Genomic DNA, 6,961 nt, shown 5'->3' on the forward strand with positions numbered 1-6,961 from the left:
CCTCGTCGGTCCCTGGCCGGGGGACCCTCGTCGGTCCCTGGCCGGGGGACCCTCGTCGGTCCCTGGCCGGGGGACCCTCGTCGAGCCCTGGCCGGGGGACCCTCGTCGAGCCCTGGCTGGGGGACCCTGGTCAGTCCCTGGCTGTGGGACCCTCATCAAGCCGCTTGAGCTCCGGTTCGCTTCCAATTCCTCACCTGTAAAGTGAGCTGGAGAAAGAAATGGCAAAGCGTGCCCGTGCCTTTACCGAGAAAACCTCAAATGGGACCGCAGGCAGTCACCCGGCAACCCAACCAGCCGCTGAAGGAGGAGTTGAGGAGTCAAGAAGTCCCACTGTTAGTGTCTGGTTGATAAGCAAAAGCAAAAACTTGACGTTATCCCTTGCACTTGTAACTCTGAATGAGAGCAGTGCTAATTGTAAATAAAAACAGAACAAAACATTTCTGAAAAAAATGTTGCGGACCCTCTTACTAACAGAAAGAGGCAGTTAATTACATTTCATGTAGCACCATTTCTAGAAATCAAGTATACTAAATATCACCCTAGTGATCTGAGAAAATTATCAATTCATCTCTTAAAAAGCTAGTTTATTTCCTTATTAATAGTGTAACCCATGGTTCAAGATTCCAGTATGAGCAAACATGGACCGGTAATCATAGTACATTGTCCATATTAATAATTTTATGGTTTATTTACCTGAACAAAACTCTGAAATTCTAGGAACATCTGAACTTACCTTCCCCTTCACAGGCACTGAGGCTAATAAACTAAGCAAAGAATAAGTTTAAAAATGAGAACTCAGAAAAAATGCAAGAGACCTTTGCTCTCTGAGAAATTCAACAACTCATAATCTTAACACTTAAAAAGCCCAATCCTGGAGGCCAAAATGGCAGATTGGAATTAACAACTCAGCTCAATTCTTAACATTCCTCTCCAAACAAATTCAAAATAATGCCTCAAATGAAATTTTGGAACAGCAAAGCCAACAAAAGGTCAGGTAGAGAATTTTTTCCCTGGGCTAACAAAATTTAGGAGGTTAGCAGATCTTTGTTATGGAGAAGACCTGGCTAGAGCACATGTGGGTGAGGGACAACAACAACAGTCTCAGCCCAGAATCAGACAGCTTGTGGGGACCATTTGCTGGCATTGAGTATAACCAGCACTGATTGGCAGCTCTATTTTCCACAAGCAGTTCTAGGTCATAGTTCTAAGGTGGAGAACTTTTCTGGTTAATCACAAGGGAGCCAGGGCCCTGTTTCTAAGTCAAACTATGTCTGCAGGGGACCAGGAGACCTTCTTGGGTGAAAATCGGAGCATAGATATAATAGTGATCATACCTCTCCCAAGATGACATCATCTTGAAAGTACCAAAACTTTGCAGACCCTACAGTTAGCTCTGCAAACACCAACAGGAAAAAATCTGAAACTCTGGGCATTGCCTTCCACCCCCAGGTAAGCAGAACCCAACTTTAACATAAAGTTCAAAGTCAAGAAGTAGGCAGGGAAAAAATAAGCAAACAATAACCAAAAAAACAACCTGACCAGAAAAAACCACTGTGGTGGAAGGGAAGATATCAAAACAAACTCAGAAGGAGATAAAAATGTAAAAACAGCTACAAAAACTTAGGATGCTAATTGGACCCAAGCTCAAAAATTCCTACAGAAGTTAAAAAAGTGACAATGGGGCTGCTAGGTAGCACAATGGATAGAGTACCAGCCCTGGAATCAGGAGTACCTGAGTTCAAATCCAGCCTCAGACACTTAATAATTACCTAGCTATGTGGCCTTGGGCAAGTCACTTAACCCCATTGCCCTGCAAAAACCTAAAAAAAAAAAGTGACAGAAGAAACATTAAGAAATGAGAGGAATACAAGAAAATTATAAAAAAAAAAGTTTGATAAAAGAGGCTCAAAAAAAAAAATGCTGAAGATACCTTAACAGAATTGACCTAATGGTAAATAAGGGAGGAAAAAAAAACACTGAAGAAAATAATTACCTAAAAAGCAAAATTGGCCAAATGGAAAACTAGGTACAAAAGTACACTAAAGAAAAGAATTCCTTAAAAATTAAAATTGAGCTAACAAAAGCTAATGAGTCCATGAGACATCAAAATCACCTTTAAAACAAGATCAAAATAATGAAATAGAACATGAAATATCTCATTGAAAAAACAACTGACTTGGAAAATAGATCTGAGATAATTTAAGCATTATTGGACTGCCTAAAAGCCATGACATCATATTTCAAGAAATTATTCAAATTATTAAGCCTTGATATCTTAGATTCACAGTGTAAGATAGAAATCAAAATAATCTATTCACCTACTGAAAGAGATCCTCCCAGAATGAAAAAGCAAATAGAAAATAGCAAAATTTCACAACTCTCAGGACAAGGGGAAAATTCTTCAAGCAGACAATTAAATAATTCAAATATTATAGAGTTATAGTCAAGATCATGCAAAATTTAGCAGCTTCTGAGTAAAAGAAGAGAAGGTCTTGGATTATATTCTGGAAAATAAAGGAATTTAGGATTTCATGCAAGAATCAGCTACTTAATGAAACAGAGTTTAATCCCTCATGGGAAAAAAATAAAGCATTCCTGATGAAAAGCCCAGAGCTATATAGAAAATTTGACATTCAAACTCAAGATACAAGAGAAGTATGACAAAGTAATCATAAAAGAGAAATCTTAAAGAATTTTAATACAGTTAAACTGTTTCCAATCCTGAATGGGGGGATGATACATGTAACTCCTAAGAACTTTGTAAATTATTAAGGTAATTAAAAGGGGTATACCATAGAGGACTTATATTGGAATGATCTCTAAAAAAATGAAGAGTGAAAGAGGACGCACTAGGAAAAGGAGGAAGGGAGAGGTTGAAGAACTTTTATGGTAGACAGGAAAATGGGGTGGGTTGTGCAATGCTTTAACCTCTGTCATCGGAAGTTTCTAACTTACCCAATAGGGGAAATAGAAGGGGAAGGGATTAATAGAAGTGAGGAAGGGTTGATAAAGGGAAGGGTGGATTATGAAGGCAGAGATTAGAAGCAAAATAAATTTTTGAGGTAAGACAGCATAAAACGAGAAAGAGAAGAAACAAGAAAATTGGGACAGAAGGAAATTCTATGAATATGAATGGAATGAACTCACCTATAAAACAGAATTGGATACCAAAATGGATTAGAAACCAGAATTTAACCTGTGGTTTACAAAAGTTACACCTGAATGGAAAGATACGGAGTTAAAATAAAGGGCTGGAGCAGAATCTAATGTGCTCCAGTTTAAGTACAAATGTCAATCAAGATACCAGACAAATCAAATAAAATATATCTAATTAAAAGAAATAATCAGGGACACTACATTTTGATGTAAGGTCCCTTAGACAATGAAGCAACATAAAAAATTTTTACAAGTTTCTCTGATAAAAACCTAATTTCTCAAATACAGAGTATAGAACAATCAAATTTATAAAAATGAGAACCATTTTCCACTTGATAACTAGTCAAAGGATGTGAAACAAGCAGTTTTTAGAAGAAATCAGAGCTATCTATAGTTGTGTGAAAAAATGCTCTAAATCAATAATAGAGAAATGCAAATTTAAAAATCTTCAAGGTAACACTGCACACCTATCAGAAATGATATACTAGAGTGATTGAAAGGAAAATAGGCATGCAAATGAATTGTTGATGGAGTAGTGAATTGGTTCAACCCTTCTAAGCAATCTGGAACTATATCCAAAGGACGATAAAGCTATGCATATTCTTTGACCCAGAAATATCACTATGAAGTCTGAACCCTAAAGAGATTAAAGGAAAAGGATGTATATACAAGTCCATGGCAGCTGTTTTTTTGTGAGAGCAAAAACTTGGAAATGGTTGAAGAAGTTGTGGCATATGATTAAAATGGAATACTAGGGTTCTGTAAGAAATAATGAGAGGAGTGGTTTCAGAGAAAACATGAGGAGACCTATATGAACTGATGCAAAATGAAGTGAGAAGAACCAGGAAATCATTGTGCATAGGAGCAGCAGTGTTGTATGATGATTAACTGTGAAGGACTTGCTATTTAGATCACTGCAATGACCCACGACAATTCCAAAGGTCTCATGATGAAAAAGTGCTTTTTACCTCCAGAGAGAGAACTGAAAGATGAAACAGAATTGACTCACTTTATTTTTCTTGCTTTTCTTTGAAATGTGACTACTATGGAAACATTTTGCATGATTTCACGTGTATAAATATTTGCTGATTCAGTGGATGGGGGAAGGGTGTGGGAGAAAGAATTTGGAACTCAAAAGTTAAAAGAATGTTAACAATAAATAATGATTTTTTCAAAAATCCCAAATGGTAAAAAAAAAAATAAATAAAGTCCAATGCCTAGTGAATTGACTTTAGGACCTCATAGGGGTATAGCACTTTCTTACCCTTCACTCACTATCCTTTATCTGCTACTACTACCACTCCTGCTATGCTTTATACTGAACAGTCTCAATCTGTGGTACTTAACAGAGTTCCACCCAGTTTCTCATCCAAAGTCTTTCTGTCTGCTTCTAACTCCCTATCATCCCATCTCTGGTTCTGATTCTTTGTCTCTCTCCAACTAGGCTTCCCCCAAGCCTACTTTCCTCGCTCCTACCCTCAACCAAAAGATTCATCTTGAATTCTACCATTCCTTGCCTATACCTCACTCCTCATCCTGTTCTATTTTATTTATCCTTTGACTTTCCTTGGATTTCTTTTGAGCCTTTAGGGATATCAGTATGGTCAAATTCCAATGGATTTTTACATTTCATGGTATTTTAAATATATATTTCCAACTCCTAAAAGAATTATGACATAATTACATAGGCCAAGTACAATCTGGGCAGTTCTAGAATTAGGCAAATTTATCCATGTAAATTGTACTATAAGCTAAAATCTTGACATTTGGATACCACACCAAGCATTGCCTATAAATTTTATTTATTATTTATTTTTTAGGTTTTTGTAAGGTGGGTTAAGTGGCTTGCCCAAGGCCATACAGCTAGGTAATTATTAAGTGTCTGAGACCGGATTTGAACCCAGGTACTCCTGACTCCGGGGCCTGTGCTTTATCCACTATGCCACCTAGCTGCCCGCCTATAAATTTTAAAATGCAAAAGTTGGGGATAAATTCAGCTGAATAAATGTTCATGAAATGGCTACCTTGTAGAAAGCACATGAATAGGTGATAAGGATATAAAAGTAAAAGTCATTCCCCTCAAGGATCTTATAGGGGGAGATTATGTTGAAATCTTAGCCCTGCTTAATACTAAAAGTAAGAAGTGGGAAAAGTCCTTTACTCTCTCTGAGTCTCAAGTTTTCTTGGCTAAAATGAGTAGGTTAGACTAGGTGGCCTCTATAATTTTATTGTACAGGATTCTTCATTTTAACAAAATGACTTTTATCCTAATATATTAACAATTTTGATACAGGGTAATATGATTGTTAATAATTTTTATTCAAGAAAGAGGAAGAAGTGGAGGTCAAAAGTGAACATCAAAAATTACTTGTCATTTTGACATGCTCCATTTCATTACTATAAATCTGCTACCTTTTTAAAACCTTGTCTTTATTAATGTTAATTGTGAAGAAAGCATGATATTTTGAACAACGTGGCCATCCATTGGAGTTTGTGCTCTCTACAGTAGAACTTGAATGTTTGAAACGTCAGATTGAGAAAGGATCTCAGTGTCTGGCACCTTATCTTTCTGGGTGGTCATCAGAATTTCCCTAAGACAATTCAATGGAAGCCCTTCTGTTTCCTGAAACAGTCTGGTTATACTGTCTAGGTTTCACAGGCACACCACAGTAAAATAAGCACAATGGCTCTGTAGACCTTTAGTTTGGTAGGTAGCCTAATGCCTCTTTTCTCTTACACTTTCCTTCAGAGCTTCCCAAACACTGCGCTAGCTCTGGCAATACATGTGTGTACACTCTGAGAAACTATACTGCCAAGGTAAGTAAACATCCACAGTATTAAAAATTTCCTCCATTTGCTATAACTGACGGTTCCACATATGGATAACATGGTGCTAGTTGATGGAGAACTATTTGTTAGAACAAAATTAGCACAAGCATCAGGGAATTCATCTATATCCTATTGCTTCTCAGCCTAAGAAGCTGCATTGGGTACACAATCATCTACAAACAAAAAAATCATGCACTTAACTCTCCTTCTACTCTAGTCTTGACTTTTCAAGTTAAATAATTTACCAGTGTAGTAGCTGACCTTGATGCCAGTTTTGTCCTCATTGTAGGCTTCAGTAAAAGAGATGGTCATGAGACACAAAGTCTTCAGTATTAAGTGACTGTTTCCATTGCTATTTCTGGGGTCCATTCATTCTTCCCAAGGCCCCCCTGTCATGCCTGATAGTCTGCACCTACTCTGGCATTAAAGTCACCCAGATTTACAAGCTTCTTTTCTTTCAGCACAATAATAATAATAAGAATCTCTAGGTCTTCATAAAAAATTTTTCTTTGACTTTATCAGGGGTCATCAGAGTAGTAACATACGGGCTGATGATGGTGGCATGGTGTTTTCTTGTAAGTGGCAATCACTTTCAAGAACCATTCCACTCCTTTTGGGAGATATACAAGTTTCTTGACAAGATTGGTTTTGATTGCAAAATCAGCTTCCTGTACTCTCTTTTACTGTGGCAACTCCAGAAAAACGGGTATCCAGTTCCGCCTTTGGTAAGCCAGCCTTCATTTGCCAGTCTGGTTTTATGCAGGTCTGCTTTTTAGATGCTAGACCTGCTGAGTTCTCTTGCAACAAGAGATGTTCATCTTTTAGGTCTATTAGATTTCAGGTTATCCTTAAGTGTGGGTATATTCCACGTACCAGGGTGAATGGAATCAACTTAGAACATTTTTGTAATTTTTTTTTTTTGGTGTTTTATTGAATAGGATGCCTTTCTGGATAAGCAGACCAGAGTTAGATTGGA

The sequence above is a fragment of the Macrotis lagotis genome, chromosome 2 (genome assembly GCF_037893015.1).
Source record: "Macrotis lagotis isolate mMagLag1 chromosome 2, bilby.v1.9.chrom.fasta, whole genome shotgun sequence".
Taxonomy (NCBI): Eukaryota; Metazoa; Chordata; class Mammalia; order Peramelemorphia; family Peramelidae; genus Macrotis; species Macrotis lagotis.